Below are 18,940 nucleotides of genomic sequence, written 5' to 3' on the forward strand. Positions count from 1 at the left end.
GCCCCCACCTCATACCTATTCTGCCCTGACAGTAACAGGGGAGCCCAACAAACTGACACCAGGAACCTGGACTGGTGGGTTTTCTTTCCCAGGGAAAAGAGCTGATTTTTGCGCTCCAAGTCCTGCGGCCCTGAGCGGGCAGCTCACTGCAAAAAATCCGAATATCAAAGGATAAGACCCAGACAGGAGCTGCCCCCATCTAATACCTGTTCTGGCCTGACACTCGTAGGGGAGCCCTACAAACTGACATCAGGAACCTGAACTGCTGAGTTTTCTTTCCAAGGAAAAAGAGCTGATGTTTCCGCTCCGAGTCCTGTGGCCCTGAGCGGGCAGCTGACTGCAAAAAATCCGAACATCGAAGGATAATCCCAGAGAGGAGCTTTCCCCACCTCCTACTTGTTCTGCCCTGACAGTCCCAGGGGAGCCCTACAAACAGACATCAGAAACCTGGACTGGTGAGTTTTCTTTCCTAGGGAAAAGAGCCGATGTTTTTGCCCAGGGTCCTGTGGCCCTGAGCGGGCAGCTGACTGCAAAAAATCCGAACATCGAAGGATAAGTCCCAGACAGGAGCTGCCCTCACCTCCTACTTGTGCTGCCCTGACAGTCCCAGGCGAGCCGTACAAACTGACATCAGGAACCTGGACTGGTGAGTATTTTTTCCCATGGTAAAGAGCCAATGTTTACGCTCCAAGTCCTGTGGCCGTGAGCGGGCAGCTGACTGCAAAAAATCCGATTATCGAGAGATTAGTCCCAGACAGGAGCTGCCCCCACCTCATACTTGTGCTGCTTTGAGAGTCCCAGGGGAGACCTAAAAACTGACATCAGGAACTTGGACTGGTGAGTGTTCTTTTTCAGGGAAAACAGCCGATGTTTACGCTCCGAGTCTTACGGCCCTGAGCGAGCAACTCACTGCATAAAATCTGAAAATCGAAGAATAATTCCCACCTCATACTTGTTCTGCCCTGACAGTCCCAGGGGAGCCGTACAAAGTGACATCAGGAACCTGGACTGGTGAGTTTTCTTTCCGTGGGAAAACCGTCGATGTTTCCGCTCTAAGTCCTGTGGCCCTGAGCGGGCAGCTGACTGCAAAAAATCCGAATATAAAAGGATAAGTCCCAGACCGGAGCTGCCCCCACCTAATACCTGTTCTGCCCTGACAGTCCCAGGGGAGCCCTACAAACTGACATCAGAAACTAGGACTGGTGAGTTTTCTTTCCCATGGAAAAGAGTTGATTTTTGTGCCCAGGGTCCTGTGGCCCTGAGCGGGCGGCTGACTGCAAAAAATCCGAGCATCGAAGGATAAGTCCCAGACAGGAGCTGCCCCCACCTCATGCTTGTGCTGCCCTGAAAGTCAAAGGGGAGCCATAGAAACTGACATCAGGAATTTGGACTGGTGAGGGTTCTTTCCCAGGGAAAAGAGCCGATGTTTGCGCTCCGAGTCCTGTGGTCCTGAGCGGGCAGCTGACTGCAAAAAATTGGAATATCAAAGGATAAGATCCAGACAGGAGCTGCCCTCACCTCATACCTGTTCTGCCCTGAGAGTCCCAGGGGAGCCCTACAAACTGACATCAGGAACCTGAACTGCTGAGTTTTCTTTCCAAGGAAAAAGAGCTGATGTTTCCGCTCCGAGTCCTGTGGCCCTGAGCGGGCAGCTGACTGCAAAAAATCCGAACATCGAAGGATAAGTCCCAGAAAGGAGCTGCCCCCAACTCATACTTGTGCTGTCCTCACAGTCCCAGGGGAGCCCTAAAAACTGACATCAGAAACCTGGACTGGTGAGTTTTCTTTCCTATGGAAAAGAACCGATTTTTGTGCCCAGGCTCCTGCGGCCCTGAGCGGGCAGCTGACTGCAAAAAATCTGAATATCAAAGGATAAGTCCCAGACCGGAGCTGCCCCTACCTCATACTTGTGCGGCTCTGACAGTCAAAGGGGAGTCCTACAAACTGACAACGGGAACCTGGACTGGTGAGTTTTCTTTGCCAGGGAAAAGAGCTTATGTTTGTGCTCAGAGTCCTGTGGCCCTGAGCGAGCACCTGACTTCAAAAAATCGAAACATCCAAGGATAAGTCCCAGACATGAGCTGCCCCCACCTCATACTTGTGCTGCCCTGAGAGTCCATGGGGAACCCTAAAAACAGACATCAGGAACCTGGACTGGTGAGTTTTCTTTCCCAGGGAAAACCGTCGATGTTTGTGCTCAGGGTCCCGTAGCCCTGAGCCGGCAGCTGACTTGAAAAAATCCGAACATCGAAGGATAAGTCCCAGACAGGAGCTGCAACCACCTCATACTTGTGCTGCCCTGACAGTCCCAGGGGAGCCCTACAAACTGACATCAGGACTTGGACTGGTGAGTTTTCCTTCCCAGGGAAAAGAGGCGATGTTTGTGCCCAGGGTCCTGTGGCCCTGAGCAGGCAGCTGACTGCAAAAAAACCGAACATCTAAGGATAAGTCCCAGAAAGGAGCTGCCCCCACCTCATACTTGTGCTGCCCTGACAGTCCCAGGCGAGCCCGACAAACTGACATCAGGAACATGGACTGGTGAGTTTTCTTTCCCAGGAAAAAGAGCCGATGTTTTCGCTCCGAGTCCTGTTGCCCTGAGCGGGCAGCTGTCTGTAAATTCCAAATATCAAAGGATAAGTCCCAGACAGGAGCTGCCCCCACCTCATACTTGTGCGGCTCTGACAGTCCCAGGGGAGTCCTACAAACTGACAACGGGAACCTGGACTGGTGAGTTTTCTTTGCCAGGGAAAAGAGCTTATGTTTGTGCTCAGAGTCCTGTGGCCCTGAGCGAGCACCTGACTTCAAAAAATCGAAACATCCAAGGATAAGTCCCAGACAGGAGCTGCCCCCACCTCATACTTGTGCTGCCCTGAGAGTCCCAGGGGAGCCCTACAAACAGACATCAGGAACCTGGACTGGTGAGTTTTCTTTCCCAGGGAAAACCGCCGATGTTTGTGTTTCGGGTCCTGTGGCCCTGAGCGGGCAGCTGTCTGCAAAAAATCCGAACATCGAAGGATAAGTCCTAGACAGGAGCTGCCCCCACCTCATACTTGTGCTGCCCTGACAGTCCCAGGGGAGCCCTAGAAACTGACATCAGAAACCTGGACTATTGAGTTTTCTCTCCTAGGGAAAAGAGCCGAAGTTTGTGCTCCGAGTCCTGTGGCTCTGAGCGGGCAGCTGACTGCAAAAAATCCGAACATCGAAGGATAAATCCCAGACAGGAGCCGCCCTCACCTCATACTTGTGCTGCCCTCACAGTCCCAGGGGAGCCTTAGAAACTGACATCAGAAACCTGGACTATTGAGTTTTCTCTCCCAGGGAAAAGAGCCGAAGTTTGTGCTCCGAGTCCTGTGGCTCAGAGCGGGCAGCTGACTGCAAAAAATCCGAACATCGAAGGATAAGTCCCAGACAGGAGCTGCCCCCACCACATACTCTTGCTGCCCTGCAGTCCCAGGGGAGCCCTACAAACTGACATCAGAAACCTGGACTGGTGAGTTTTCTTTTCCAGGGAAAAGGGCCGATGTTAACGCTCCGAGTCTTACTGCCCTGAGCGGGAAACTCACTGCAAAAAATCTGAACATACCTCATACTTGTGCTGCCCTGAGAGTCCCAGGGGAGCCCTACAAACTGACATCAGGAACCTGGACTGGTGAGTTTTCTTTCCCAGGGAAAAGAGCCGATGTTTGAGTTCAGGGTCCTGTAGCCCTGAGCGGGCAGCTGACTTTAAAAAATCCGAATATCAAAGGATAAGTTTCAGACAGGAGCTGCCCCCACCTCATACTTCTGCTGCCCTGACAGTCCCAGGGGAACTTTAGAAACTGACATCAGAAACCTGGACTATTGAGTTTTCTCTCCCAGGGAAAAGAGCCGAAGTTTGTGCTCCGAGTCCTGTGGCTCTGAGCGGGCAGCTGACTGCAAAAAATCCGAACATCGAAGGATAAATCCCAGACAGGAGCCGCCCTCACCTCATACTTGTGCTGCCCTCACAGTCCCAGGGGAGCCCTACAAATAGACATCGGAAACCTGGACTGGTGAGTTTTCTTTCCCAGGGAAAAGAGCCGATGTTTGTGCCCAGGGTCCTGTGGCCCTGAGCGGGCAGCTGACTGCAAAAAATCCGAACATCGAAGGATAAGTCCCAGACAGGAGCTGCCCCCACCTCATACTCTTGCTGCCCTGACAGTCCCAGGGGAGCCCTACAAACTGACATCAGGAACCTGGACTGGTGTTGCCTTTATAAAGGACTACCAGGGACCTGGTTCAGGTAAGGCAGCACGGCGGCCTGGTCTCGCCCAAGCCACTCGGGCTAATCAACACACGCAGACACCAATATGGCAGACAGTCGAAAAGCGTTTATTATCCTATCTCGTGGGTTTAAGTAGTTTTAGGGGTCTTTGCTACGTCAGAGGGGGGTTTGGGTGTTCTCAGGGATTAGTATGGAGTGGAAATTTACCAGAGCAGGTGTGGCTACATTCTTCTGGGGCTTCTGGGGTTAATAAATAACGTGAGGAAGAGAGAGGGGGAGGGGTCTATCTTTCCGTGACATCCCGTGGTCTTCCGCTTCGCCTGTCCCTATCTACTACGTCTCCCCCCTCCTTATCACATACAAAATGAGGTAGTCGTAGATATAGGCACTGGAGTGAGGTACAAACTTGCAACTTGTTAAGGAAAGGGTGGTTTAGTAGATCTGGGTAGAGTTTTCAAGGCAGGTGCTGAAGGCTTTAGCTACTGACTGTGTTTGCAGTTTTTTGGTTTATAGCATTTGTTGGTGGCCTATGAACAGAATGTTTGCCCTTTCCAGACGGGCCTGAACAAACGAGACTAGTTTGTTCAGCAGGCATGGTCCTATGGTAATAGCAGTATTGCCAGTGGACCTACCAGGGCGGAAATTAAAGTGGTGAGCCAAGGTGATTGATTGAACCAGGATTCAAACCAGCTCTGCTGGGTCTCCCTGTCTCTCTTTCTCTGAGCCAGTCTGTCTCGGAGTTCTGCCATGGAGTCTTTAACGACTCCCGTATGATCTGCATAAAAGCAGCATTCTTCCTTCAAGGCTGCACACAGTCCTCCCTGCTGCATGAACAAAAGGTCCAGACCTCGCCTATTTTGTAAAACTACTTCTGAAAGCGAAGAGACTGATTTCTCTAGGTAGGAGATGGATTTCTCGATCCTCTGCAGGTCCTCGTCGATGGTCATTTGCAGCTGAGAGAGTCCGTGCTGTTGGATTGCGATGGCTGAGACACCCGTGGCCGTGCCAGCTGCTCCCAAGCTGAGCAGCATCGTGATAGTTATACCTGTGATGATTTCCCTTTTGTGGAGTCTGTTAGGTTCTTCGAGAAGATGGTATATCTCTTCGTCTGAGTGATACAAGACCCTGGGGACAATCAGAACTTGAACACAGAAATCAGTAGAGTCATTGAATTTGGCAAGGAACACACAAGGACTCACTCCGGACCTTTGGCAAACCCACATCCCAGACGCAGATGGGATCACCCACTTGTTAGTTTTTCTGTTAGGTTTGACAACTTTAGTGCAGAAGTTGCCTTTCTGCTTTGCTAAGGTTGCATTCCCAAAACATCTGCCCTGTCCTGTGATTTGACTCAGGGTGATTCCTCTGCGGGGAGTGTCCCATCTGCACTGGTGGGGGGCACTGGCTGTGGAGTAACTGAAGGGGGTGGCCAAAGCAATGCCTTCATAAAAAGGGGGTTTGATATCATAGCAAAGCCAACAGGAGTTAGTTAGGTTTGGTTTGGTTTTGTTTAGGGTTAGGAAGGTAGCTTCTAGCATACGAAAGATTGGGTTTGGGTCTGACTCAGCCGTGCGGCCTATCTGGGGGGTATCTGCAAGGCTGGTCGGGGTGTCAGTGGCTTTTGGGGTCAGGGTTTTGGGGTGGGTTGTGTTTTTCCCTCTCAGCACATTCTTGATAATTTTGTTGGGTCCCACTGGTCGAGGTGTTGGCGGCTGGAGCCTGATAATTCTCACATTCACCCACCTCCTCGGTCCTATGAGGACCACTGTCCATGTTCTACCCGTGGCCCAGCTAGGGTGATCTGGCTGCAGGACAGTCATGTTATAACTTACGCATCCCCGTTGTCTAGGCTGTGCATTGTGGTCTCCACAGCCAAAGGGTGCCCAGGTGAACTGTAAGAATTTGTCGGGCTCCTGCGGTTGCCACCCGTCTCCCCATGGTCTGGCATCTGTAACAATGGTTTCGCAGCCCCAATATCCACAATGTCCCCACCCCGGGTAGTCACAGTACCTTTTCCCTGGGTTGGACGCTGGGCACCAGTAAGGTATGTACATGAGTATGATGTGTGGGCTTGAGGGCCGTATTTTCGGTTGCCCTGGAAACAGATCGGCTATGTGGAATACGAAGGATGGAGCGTTTGCGGTGGTGACCTCTTTGAACACCTTGTCACTTGAAAGATGTTGCATGACCCATCTGAACGGCTGGTGAGGGTAGTGGCCTGGGTCGGCTTGCCCCCCGGCCACTAGCCCCACCAGCAGGATTGCACGGAGACACTGTGCGAGTCTGGGTCTCACCGCCGTGGGACGCTCAGGTTCTGTCTGGTGGCTTGGTGGTCCGTTATCTCTCTCTGGAGCAGGGGTGTGTGTGTCGCGGGGACGGTCCACGAGCGTGTCCTGCGAACGAAAACTCACAGTTTTCCATTAGTTTCATTCTGAAGGTCAGGTTTGATCGACCTGAGTGGACACCACCTGATCTTGTCCTCCTTTTTAACTGCCGCGTACCCCCGTCCCGTAAGCACCAGTCTCCAGCCCCGTTCCCACTCGCCTAGCTCGTTTTTGACCATGACCTGTGGGCCCTCCTCTAGTGTCTGGGTGGCCCAGTGTTTTCGAATGGGACTGTTTGCTTCATCTCCCCTAGGGAATTGGTTCAGTGCTAGCAGCGCGGTTGCTAGCATGCGTGTCTGGTCTCCTGAGGGGATGGAATTGGCAAAGCCCTCTGCCTTTGCCAACACTTCTAACTTGGCTTTTAGGGTCTGATTTGATCGCTCAACAATGGCCTGTCTGGTGCTGTTATATGGGATTCCCTGCGCTAAGGTGATACCCCACACCGAGGCGAATTCCCGCACTGATTTGGAGATAAAATTGGAAGCATTGTCAGTTTTAATTTGTTTGGGGATACCTAGCCATGCCATAACTGTCAGCCAGTGCTGGATCGTGGCCTTGGAGTTGGGTTTGAGGTGCTGTGTCGCTATGATCACTCCGCTGTAGGTGTCCACTGTCACTGCAAGCCATGCTCGGGGCTTTAGCAGTTCGCAGAGGGTGAAGTCTGACTGCCAGATTTCTGACGCCTTGAGGCCCCTCGGGTTGACTCCACCGGTCCATAGGGGTGACTTCTGGCAGTGAGGGCAGGTGGCTACTACGTGTCTCGCGTCTGCTGTCGAGATCCCGCATCTCTTCGCCAGTGCTTTGGCCCCTATGTGGAGTGACTCGTGCAGTTGACGGGCTTCCTGCAGCGTCCACACTCCCTTCGCTGCGGCATCTGCTTTGTCATTTCCAGTCTGGAAGAAGCCCTTGACTGGGTTATGGCTGTTGACGTGAATGACGGACACGGTGCCCTGACGTGAGGAGAGTGCCTCTTCAAGCATGGAGGCCGTCGTGGATGTTGACACACCTGGTCTTGACATGGCTAGGCAGAGCTTTGCCACGAATATAGAGTCTGTCACGATGTTGAGGTGTTTGTCCTGGAAAAGTCCGCACGCCAAGACCACTGCTGCTGCTTCCAGCTGTTGCACTGACAGCGTGGGGTCGCATGTTTTGACGCAATGCCATGTTTCTCCTGCCTGCCACACTGCTGCTGCGGTAGAGGTCGTGGAGGAGGCATCTGTAAAGACAGTTGGTCCTGGTTGCGGTCGGTCCATGACCTTCGGTGGCACATCTATGTCGACAATGGTCAGTAGCTGGGTCCAAGGTGGTTTGGTGGCGTAGGAAATTTCTCCCCCGAAGCCAGTGAGAGCGAGGGCCAGGTGCTCCGATATCGCAGTTGACTCCGTGGTTGGTCGCTTGCGGAAGGGGAGGTGGATCCTTGCCGGCTCGGTTCCCAGGTGTCTCGGGGCGAGTCTCCTGCCTTTCATGATGAGGTTAGCAATGCACTCAACTCCTGGGGAGAATGCGTGAGTTGGTCTTCCGAGGACCACCCATTGGATCGGCTGGGATTTTTTGGAAGGTCCTTGGGCAAGTGCTCCCACTCCTCCCTTCTGCATGAAGTGGACTGTTATAAATTTGCGCCACAACGGAACATAATCCAATTAAGAATTTTATTAATTTACAGCAAGTAGGATATGAACAAAGGTAACAGCGCTGGGGAAGCAAACCCAAAAACTTCCAAAAATCCGAAGCTTTGGCTGCTCCCCCGATTTCGCTCCAACTGTCTCCTTTTATTCCTATTTCTTCTTTTGTCTCCCTGGAATTTGCAAGTCAATTCCTGTCGTTATCTTGTGTTTGTTTAAGCAGTCCCCTAGTGTGAATGGTTGTTGTGGTCTTTATCTTCAGTCTCCGGTTGAAGTGCTTGTTATCTTATCTAGTATCAGCTGTGTCCGTTTGGTGTTTGCATACCTCCGTGGTCTAACTTTATCTCAATAGACAATACCTCAGTCTGTATTTTTTTTTCTCACAGTTGTCTAACTTTTACATATATCTTAATAAACAATATCTCAATCTGTAGTTTCTCACAATTTCCCCCCTTCTTCTCTTTATACTATTATTGTTTATTAGACGTTGCTTTCATTCTCGGCACTGTAAATAAACCTTTTTCCACAATCCCAACATTTATCATTACACTCACATGGTAATACTTCACAATTACAATAGGCGTAGCCCCCTCGTGGCATAACACATTCGCAACAGTCTTCCTTCTCATTAATAGATGCATTTTTATATTTTTCCCCCGACCTCGTAGTTAAAATTAGCAGTTTAGCTATGTCAAATCGTTTTTTAATATCGTGTACTATACAGCGTAATATACAAGGCCCGAATATAAGTCCCAGAATCAATATAATAAGCGGTCCTGCTAAGGCAGACAGCAAGGTGGTTAGCCAAGGTGAAACATTAAACCAATTTTCATACCATGTCCTACCCGCCTCCCGATCCTTTCTACGTTGATTTAACCTTTTTCGGAGTTCAGACATAGTGTCCTGAACTACTCCCGTATGGTCAGCAAAAGAGCAGCATTCTTCATTTATCGCTACGCATAACCCCCCCTCTTTTAGGAATAATAAATCTAACCCTCTTCTATTTTGCAGCACTACTTCCGATAAAGACTTTACTGAAGTGGCTAAATTTTGGATAGATTGTTCTATTTTTGCTAAATCTTCATCTACAGCCGTCTGTAAACTTTGTAATTCCTGACTTTTTACTAGGGAGGCTATGCCTGTACCTGCTCCGACTCCCCCCGCTATTAGCAGTGTAGCTAAGGTTACCACTGTAATTGGTTCTCGTTTTTGTATATTCAGGTCTCCTTCAAAGTGGCGTAACACTTCCTCAGAAGTGTGATAGATTAGACGAGGAACAATTATCACCTGTACGCAGAACTGAGATTGATCAAACAGATTTAGGGATAGGCAAGGCGTTACTCCGATGTCTGAACAAACCCATTTAGCTCCTGGTGTCGGGATAGCCCATTTGTCTTTTCTATTCTTGTGTTTATTTATGGTTTTTGTAGTGATTATTGTTGTTTGGTTGCATAAAGGCTGATAATTTTTGGGCACTGTACCAATACATTTTCCTTGACCTGTTACTAATTGAATAGTAATTCCCTGTGTATGGTTTTTTTGGTCATTCCATGGGCATTCTCGTGGGTTTGAACCTCTGGACCATTGAATCTTATCTGATTTTCCAATCGCCTCAAAATATGGTGGTCTAACATTATAACATAACCAGCATTCCTTGGTTAAATTTGGTTTGCTTTCATTAAGGGCACGATAAGAGGCTTGCATTAAATCCCATAAAGGGTCTTTGGGTTTCAGCACACCTGAATCCCTACCAATCACCACGTCATTAGCTGTTCTATTTGTTATCGATAAGGGGTTTGGACAAGTGGTTGTAACACTTGCGGGGACTATCTTTTTCGTCGGGGAAATGGGTGAATTCAATACTTTATTCGGCCCAACAGGGAGTGGATCATGTGGTATTTTAACTTTTCTTATGAGAAAATGCCCTCCCCCGTCTTTAGGAATTCCTCCATAGACACGTATTCCCCATGTTAGTCCTACTAACCACTTGTCTCCTAAGGGCTGTATTACTTGAAATTTGATGCGGGTACAGACTTCCCTGTCTCGTGAAGCCACATAACCCATGTCCCGCAGACCTGTAAGATCTACACCTGTTTGCTCAGGTACACATCCATTAGGAGTCCAGGTTGCTTTTATATATTTATCAGGGGCCTTTACTGACCAGCCCGAGGCTATTGTTTCACATCCCCAATAGCCACAATAATAATGTCCGGGATAATTACAGTAAGACGGTCCAGAAGCCGGGCATATATAAAATGGAGGTCCCTTTCCACAATGTATTGGTACTAAATCACAAAGTTTTACTATGAACTCTGGTGGACCTATGTCGCTAAAAGTGGCTATTGTTCTCGTTCCTTCCCAAGATATTAGTTCCCACTTGAATGGTTCATGTGGGTTTCCCCCTTCTGCCAGGGTTATTATCAATATGAAGACTAACGGTATACCAGGAAAAAGGGTGTCTGTCAATTTTACCAATTTATGTAAATTTTTACCAATCCTGGGGAAGCTCTGTTGTTCCTGCTTTTGCGTCCCATTGTTCTGATTTTTTTCTCCACAGTCTGTTCCTCTTCTGCCTCGCCCGTCGACTCAGTTGCTCCGAGTCACGGGGTGCATCATCTTCTCGGCAGCAAGGGAATTCTTCAGGAGAACAGCTGTTTCGGGATTTCTGCCTGTTTACATAGGCTTCCCACTTTGCAGCTTGAACTAATGGGGCAAAGCAAGACACAGTTAGTACTTCCCTTCTACACTTTATAACCAAGATTTCAGCCACAAAGAGGACAGGTTCATTGGAATGGTAATAATAATATTGAGGGTATCCACATTCACAGCGTGTCCACCATTTATCCCGGCATACCTTATGCCTAAAACAAGCAAATGGAAAACAACTGTAGTTTAAATCATTACAACTAATTCGTATAACTAGAGTACATACATTATTTACATCAGCATATCTTTCATATTCACTATTGTGTGACTACATATGCTTAACAATTTCCTTCAGCACACGTTGTACGCTTCCATATATAATAGATAAAAAAGGAAATAACTATAGCAAATATAAACAGCAATACACACTTTATACCAAAAGGTAATGCAGCAAAAAAAATCAAATAAAGTCTTTATCATTTCGTTATCTTTTTAGAGTTATCTTGGTGTCACCTGGAGTACTGATTACTTTCCAGTGGGGTCTCGTCACTGGGCCTTTAATGCGGCTGGCATGAGTCCATCCACGCTCAGCAGTCCGGACAGCTGTTTCTGTTGTCAACAAAACGAGATAAGGTCCCTCCCAATTGGGTTTTAGGGTTTCTTCCTTCCACACTTTAATCAATATCCAATCCCCAGGTTTAACTTTGTGTATTTTTAAATCCAACGGGGGTCGTTGCACAATCAGTCCATGTTCCCAAAGCTGGTTACGATGTTCTGCTAATTGTGAAACATATTCATTAATCACACGGTCTCTAATTAAAACATTTGTTTGTGGGCTTTCAATTCTGTAGGACATTCCATACACCATTTCAAACGCTGATATTCCTACATCTGCTCGGGGTCTGGTTCTGAGAATTAATAGTGCCATAGGTAGGCATTTAATCCATGATAATTTGGTTTCTATCATTAGTTTAGTCAAAATAGTTTTAATTTCTCCATTCATCCTTTCAACTTTTCCTGAACTTTGTGGATGCCATGGTGTATGGTATTCCCACTTGATACCCAAGCTTTCTGTTAGATCTTTAACAATTTTTGACACAAAATGCGTTCCTCTGTCCGAGTCAATTACTTCAGGTACTCCATATCGAGGTATAACATGTTCAAGTAACACTTTAGTGACTTGGTTAGCGGTTGCCCTGGAGGTAGGAAAAGCCTCGACATAATGTGTTAAGTGATCCACCATTACTAATAAATATTTGTAACGCCCTACCCTAGGTAGTTCAGTAAAATCTACTTGTATATGTGAGAAAGGTCTGTATGCTGGGGAACGTCCCCCAAGAGGTCTCTGTTTTATGTTTTTTCGATTAACCTTTTGACAGGTCTCGCAGGCTGCCGTGACTGTCTTTGCTATATTATATACGCCTATACAGGCATACTGTCGATTGAAATGATCAACTAATGCCTGAGTTCCCCAGTGTGTTTTGCTGTGTATTTTTGAAAATATTTCAATTGCTATGCCCTTCGGCAAGACTTCTCTCCCATCTGGCAATATGTATTTCCCATCCTGTTCTTTAGCTCCCATTTGTTCTAGTTTTTCTTTTTCTGCAGACTCAAAACTCAAATTTTTACTAACTGGTGCTTGTTGCATAGTCAGAATTATATTATAATTGCCTGCCACTCGTTTTGCTTCTGTATCAGCTGCATTATTTCCCCTAACTTGATAACTTGCACCTCGCTGGTGTCCCTTTATATGTACAACTGCTATTTTATTTGGCATTTTCAATGCCCCCAGAACTCGACGAATTAATTCCTGGTGTACCAGCTCTTTTCCCTGTGAGTTAATGAATCCTCTTTCCTCCCATATTTTCCCAAAAGTGTGTACTACTCCAAACGCATAACGTGAGTCTGTATATATAGTTCCATCCTTTCCCTTCAGCGACACTAATGCTTTCCACAATGCATATAGCTCACAAGCTTGTGCTGACCAGCTGGCACTCAGGGGGCCTGATTCCCTTATCTTAAATTCTCCTTTTTCCCACTTAACGATGGCATATCCAGACAATCGTTTACCTTCCACTATTCGTGATGACCCATCTATAAATAATACTTCTCCACATTGTAGTTCTTCTTCTTCTAAGTCTGACCTAATGCGTGTTTGTTGTTCAATTGTTTGAAAACAATTGTGCAATAGTTCATTACCTTCTCCTGGGTACAAAAATTCAGCGGGGTTAACTGCTCCAATAGTTTTTAAAGATAGTTTAGGGGATTCTATAAGTATTCCCTCATACTTTAGTAATCGGCTATCTGTAAGCCATTTCTCTGCCTTTTGTTGCAGCACTCCCCTGATGTTATGAGGCGCATATAAGATAACTTCTCCGTTAAAAGTGATGCGATTTGTTTCTTCAAGTAACAGAGCAGCGGCAACAATGATTTGTAAACAGCTTGGCCAACCCCTGCTTACAGGGTCTAACAGCTTTGATAGGTATGCCACCGGTTTCCTTTGTCCGGCCCATTCCTGAGTTAACACTCCGAATGCCGTTCCTTCGTGTATGTTAACAAATAAATGGAAGGGCCTTTTTAAATCTGGGAGGCTTAAAACTGGTGCTTGACTTAGCTCCCTTTTGAGGCTGGCAAACTGCTCTTGATCCTGAGGAGTCCACTTGGGTATTTTTCCTTTAGGCAATTGTTCATATAAGAATTTAACTTTAGAGCTGTAGTTCTCTATCCATTGCCTACAATACCCAAATAGTCCTAATACCTGCCTAATTTGCCTCTTAGTGACAGGCATAGGTAATTCCAGAATTCCTTTAATGCGCTCTGGATCTAATATTTTCTGGCCGTTAAACAGATAATGTCCCAGATATTTCACTTTTTCCTCCACAAATTGTAACTTTTCTTGTGATACCCGTAGTCCCTTTTGTGCAAGAAAGTTTAGAAGTCGAATGGTTTCTTTCTTTACATTCTCCTTATTATTCCCCGCTATGAGCAGATCATCTACATATTGTAACAGCACATTCCCCGTTTGTACCTGATATTCTGTTAAGAGTTCTTCTAGGGCCTGTCCAAACAGATTAGGGGATTCAGTGAACCCTTGGGGGAGCACGGTCCATCTTAATTGCTGTCTCCGGCCCGTCTCTATGTCTTCCCATTCAAAAGCAAAGTAATTACGGCATTCTTCTGCCAGCGGACAGGCCCAAAAGGCATCCTTTAAATCAATTACACTATACCAGGAATTATGTGGTCCTAGTTTGCTTAGCAATGTATATGGATTTGCTACTACAGGGAACCGGGTGACAGTTCTTTTGTTTATTTCCCTTAGATCATGTACGAGCCGATATTTCCCATTAGGTTTTTTTTACAGGCAAAATGGGGGTGTTAAAAGGTGACATACAAGGCTCTAAGATTCCTTGTGCTAACAATCGATCAATTTCTGACTTCAATCCTCTCCGTCCTTCTAAGGATATGGGATATTGCCTTACCCTCACAGGTACGTGGGGTTCGGAAATTTGGATTTTAATTGGCGGCATTTCCAGTCTACCAATTGTGTCGGGAGAGTACCAAACATTGGGGTTAATTTGTTTTTGATCATCCACAGTCAAAGGATAAGCGGATACTGCCAATTCTTGATTTTTTAACTTTAATTTCTAATTGCAGTTCAACAATTAAATCTCGTCCTAACAGATTAAATTCTGCTTCAGGGATGAGCAAGAGTTCACCCATTCCAAATTTATTTTCAGTTTCGAATATCACATTTTTAATTTTTCTCACCTTAAAGGGTTCCCCTTTTGCCCCAATAACTTGTACCTTTTCAGGGGAAACTTCATATCCCTCAGGTATTTGCTTAATAGTTGATTTCTCAGCCCCAGTGTCTACCAAAAAGGTGAACTCTTGCCTCTGGGGACCTATTTTTAATTTTATCAAGGGCTCACGGTGGCTCCGGTCCCCTAAAATATAGAGCCCCTGACTTTCCTATTCCGTTTTCAAATTTTCCTCATCCCTGATCCTTTCTCTGCAATTCTTCTTTATATGTCCCTTCTTTCCACAGTAAAAACAAGATCTCTGTTCCTTTTCTATTACTACTTTTCCTTGTTTCATCCTAGCAGATCTATGTTCACCAGTTCGCCCTTTGCGGTCCTCTCTGACTGCTGCTACCATCATTCTTACTTGTTGCTTGCTGCTCTCTTCTTCCCGCCTTACGTAGACTTTCTGAGCTTCCCTCACTAATTCATCCAACCCTCTATTCTGCCAGTTTTCTAACTTTTCAATCTTCTTTCTGATATCTTCCCATGATTTTGCCACAAACTGAGTTTTGAGGAGCGCTTGTCCTACAGGATCGTTTGGGTTTACTCCAGAGTACAGCTGAAGGGCTTTCCTCAGCCGTTCCAGCCATTCAGTAGGGCTCTCATCTTTCTTTTGCATTTCATTAAATGCTTTATTGATATTCTGCCCACGGGGTACTGCTTCCCTAATTCCCTGAATTATTATAGTTCTCAGGTCCTGCATATGAGTTCTATGAGCCGGATCCTGATTATTCCAATTAGGTCTTTGGAGTGGCCATTTAATATCTGCTCGAGGTCCCTGGGCATGCTGAGCATCCCACAGTCTCATTCCTGCTCGTCTAATCATATCTCTTTCCTCGGTAGTAAATAATTGACCAAGGATAGATTGCAACTCATCCCAAGTATAAAGGTTTGGTCCCAAAAATTGATCTAATCTTTCTGCTACTCCGAATGGGTCCTCAATTAAGTTTCCCATCTCGGTTCTTTTAAAATCTCGTAGGTCGGCAGAATTTAAGGGTACAGAAATATATCCAACCACAGGTTGAGGTCCTCCCATAGGTACTTCCCTTAGGGGGTACATCTGAGCTGCCCCTCTTTGACTTCTAGTTACACGTCTAGGAGGGGGTGGGGACCCTTCTGATTCTGGTGGGGGAGTGGGCGCTCTGGGGATCTCTGGAGGGGCTGCGGGAACAGGAGGAGGAATGTAAGGAGGGAGGGTTAGAAGGATATCGTCTAACTCTTCCTTCTTTTTCTGGGGCTTAGTTTTTGTTTCTTTTAATGAATAAAGTCTAGCCCCCGGCTTTTCTAGCCACACTTCCGCATACAGACTCTCCTCTGGGTTAAAAGATTTTTTATTATTAACCCAGAGGTTTAATTGCTGTCTTACCCAATCTTCTTCTGACCCATAGACTGGCCAAATAACATTCTTAGAAATCTTCTTCCCTCCCCATATCTTAGTACAATATTCTATCATTTTTTGCTTATCTTTCCCTAGGGTTCCAGGGAAATACTTCCAATTATCTAAGATATATGCCAGAGGGGTATTCTTAGGTACAGAGGGTACCCCCCCCATGGGAGCCGAAGGCTTGCTGCCCTTCGCCCCCATCTTCTGGAATATCCACAAACACACACTCACTCGCTCCTCTTGTTCCTGGCCCAGTCCCTCGCGGGAGATGGAAAACGCAGTACTTAAGAGTCCACACTTGCTTGGTTCAGTATATCGAACCTCTCAGCCGTTATATTCCAGGAAACCCAATCCCGCCCGAACGGCAAACCCGCGAACAATTTCGCCGCGAACAGTTTCGCTCTGCGAATAATTTCGCAATATACTTACGCGTCCTGCGTCTTCGTCCGGACTCCCGTGCACAGAATTTTTATGGGATTTTACCGGTTTTTTCCTTTGTTCCTTATCCTAGATTTTAGGTTCGTCGGTAAGGTTTGAGGAAAGCTGTTGATCACGGGGCCGCAAAAATATCGCGGGGCGCCTTTCCCCGAAGGATCAAAAGCCCACCCTTCCTTATCCGAGTCACGGCACCAGAAATTGTTATAAATTTGCGCCACAACGGAACATAATCCAATTAAGAATTTTATTAATTTACAGCAAGTAGGATATGAACAAAGGTAACAGCGCTGGGGAAGAAAACCCAAAAACTTCCAAAAATCCGAAGCTTTGGCTGCTCCACCGATTTCGCTCCAACTGTCTCCTTTTATTCCTATTTCTTCTTTTGTCTCCCTGGAATTTGCAAGTCAATTCCTGTCGTTATCTTGTGTTTGTTTAAGCAGTCCCCTAGTGTGAATGGTTGTTGTGGTCTTTATCTTCAGTCTCCGGTTGAAGTGCTTGTTATCTTATCTAGTATCAGCTGTGTCCGTTTGGTGTTTGCATACCTCCGTGGTCTAACTTTATCTCAATAGACAATACCTCAGTCTGTATTTTTTTTCTCACAGTTGTCTAACTTTTACATATATCTTAATAAACAATATCCCACTCTGTAGTTTCTCACAATTGTCTAACCTTTACATATATCTTAATAAACAATATCTCAATCTGTAGTTTCTCACACTTGTGCTGCCCTGACAGTCCCAGGGGAGCCCTACAAACTGAAATCAGAAACCTGGACTGGTGAGTTTTCTTTCCCATGGAAAAGAGCCAATGTTTACGCTCCAAGTCCTGTGGCCCGGAGCGGGCAGCAGTCTGCAAAAAATCCGAACATCCAAGGGTAGGCCCCAGACAGGAGCTGCCCCCACCTCATACTTGTGCTGCCCTGACAGTCCTAGGGGAGCCCTAAAAACTGACATCAGGAACCTGGACTGGTGAGTTTTCTTTCCTACGGAAAAGAGCCGATTTTTTGCCCAAGGTCCTGCGGCCCTGAGCGGGCACCTGACTGCAAAAAATCCGAATATCAAAGGATAAGTCCCAGACAGGAGCTGCCCCCACCTCATACTTGTGCTGCCCTCACAGTCCCAGGGAAGCCCTACAAACTGACGTCAGGAACCTGGACTGGTGAGTTTTTTTTCCCAGGGATAAGAGCTGATGTTTGTGCTCAGGGTCCTGTGGGCCTGAGCGGGCAGCTGTTTGCAAAAAATCCGAACATCGAAGGATAAGTCCCAGACAGGAGCTTCCCCCACCTCATACTTTTTCTGCCCTGACAGTAACAGAGGAGCCCAACAAAGTGACACCAGGAACCTGGACTGGTGAGTTTTCTTTCCCATGGTAAAGAGCCAGTGTTAACGCTCCGAGTCTTACGGCCCTGAGCGGGCAGCTGACTGCAAAAAATCCGAATTCGAAGGATAAGTCCCAGACAGGAGCTGCCCCCACCTCATACTTGTGCTGCCCTGACAGTCCCAGGCGAGCCGTACAAACTGTCATCAGAAACCTGGACTGGTGAGTTTTCTTTCCCAGGGAAAAGGGCTGATGTTTGTGCTCAGGGTCCTGCGGCCCTGAGCGGGCAGCTGACTACAAAAAATCCGAACATCGAAGGATAAGTCCCAGACAGGAGCTGCCCCCACCTCATACTTGTGCTGCCCTTAGAGTCCCAGGGGAGCCCTACAAACTGACATCAGGAACCTGGACTGGTGAGTTTTCTTTCCCAGGGAAAAGAGCCGATGTTTTCGCTCCGAGTCATGTGGCCCTGAGCGGGCAGCTCACTGCAAAAAATCCTAATATCGAAGGACAAGTCCCAGACCGCAGCTGCCCCCACCTCATACTTGTGTTATAAATTTGCGCCACAACGGAACATAATCCAATTAAGAATTTTATTAATTTACAGCAAGTAGGATATGAACAAAGGTAACAGCGCTGGGGAAGCAAACCCAAAAACTTCCAAAAATCCGAAGCTTTGGCTGCTCCACCGATTTCGCTCCAACTGTCTCCTTTTATTCCTATTTCTTCTTTTGTCTCCCTGGAATTTGCAAGTCAATTCCTGTCGTTATCTTGTGTTTGTTTAAGCAGTCCCCTAGTGTGAATGGTTGTTGTGGTCTTTATCTTCAGTCTCCGGTTGAAGTGCTTGTTATCTTATCTAGTATCAGCTGTGTCCGTTTGGTGTTTGCATACCTCCGTGGTCTAACTTTATCTCAATAGACAATACCTCAGTCTGTATTTTTTTTCTCACAGTTGTCTACCTTTTACATATATCTTAATAAACAATATCCCACTCTGTAGTTTCTCACAATTGTCTAACCTTTACATATATCTTAATAAACAATATCTCAATCTGTAGTTTCTCACACTTGTGCTGCCCTGACAGTCCCAGGGGAGCCCTACAAACT

This window comes from Taeniopygia guttata, chromosome W, assembly GCF_048771995.1.
Source record: "Taeniopygia guttata chromosome W, bTaeGut7.mat, whole genome shotgun sequence".
Lineage (NCBI taxonomy): Eukaryota > Metazoa > Chordata > Aves > Passeriformes > Estrildidae > Taeniopygia > Taeniopygia guttata.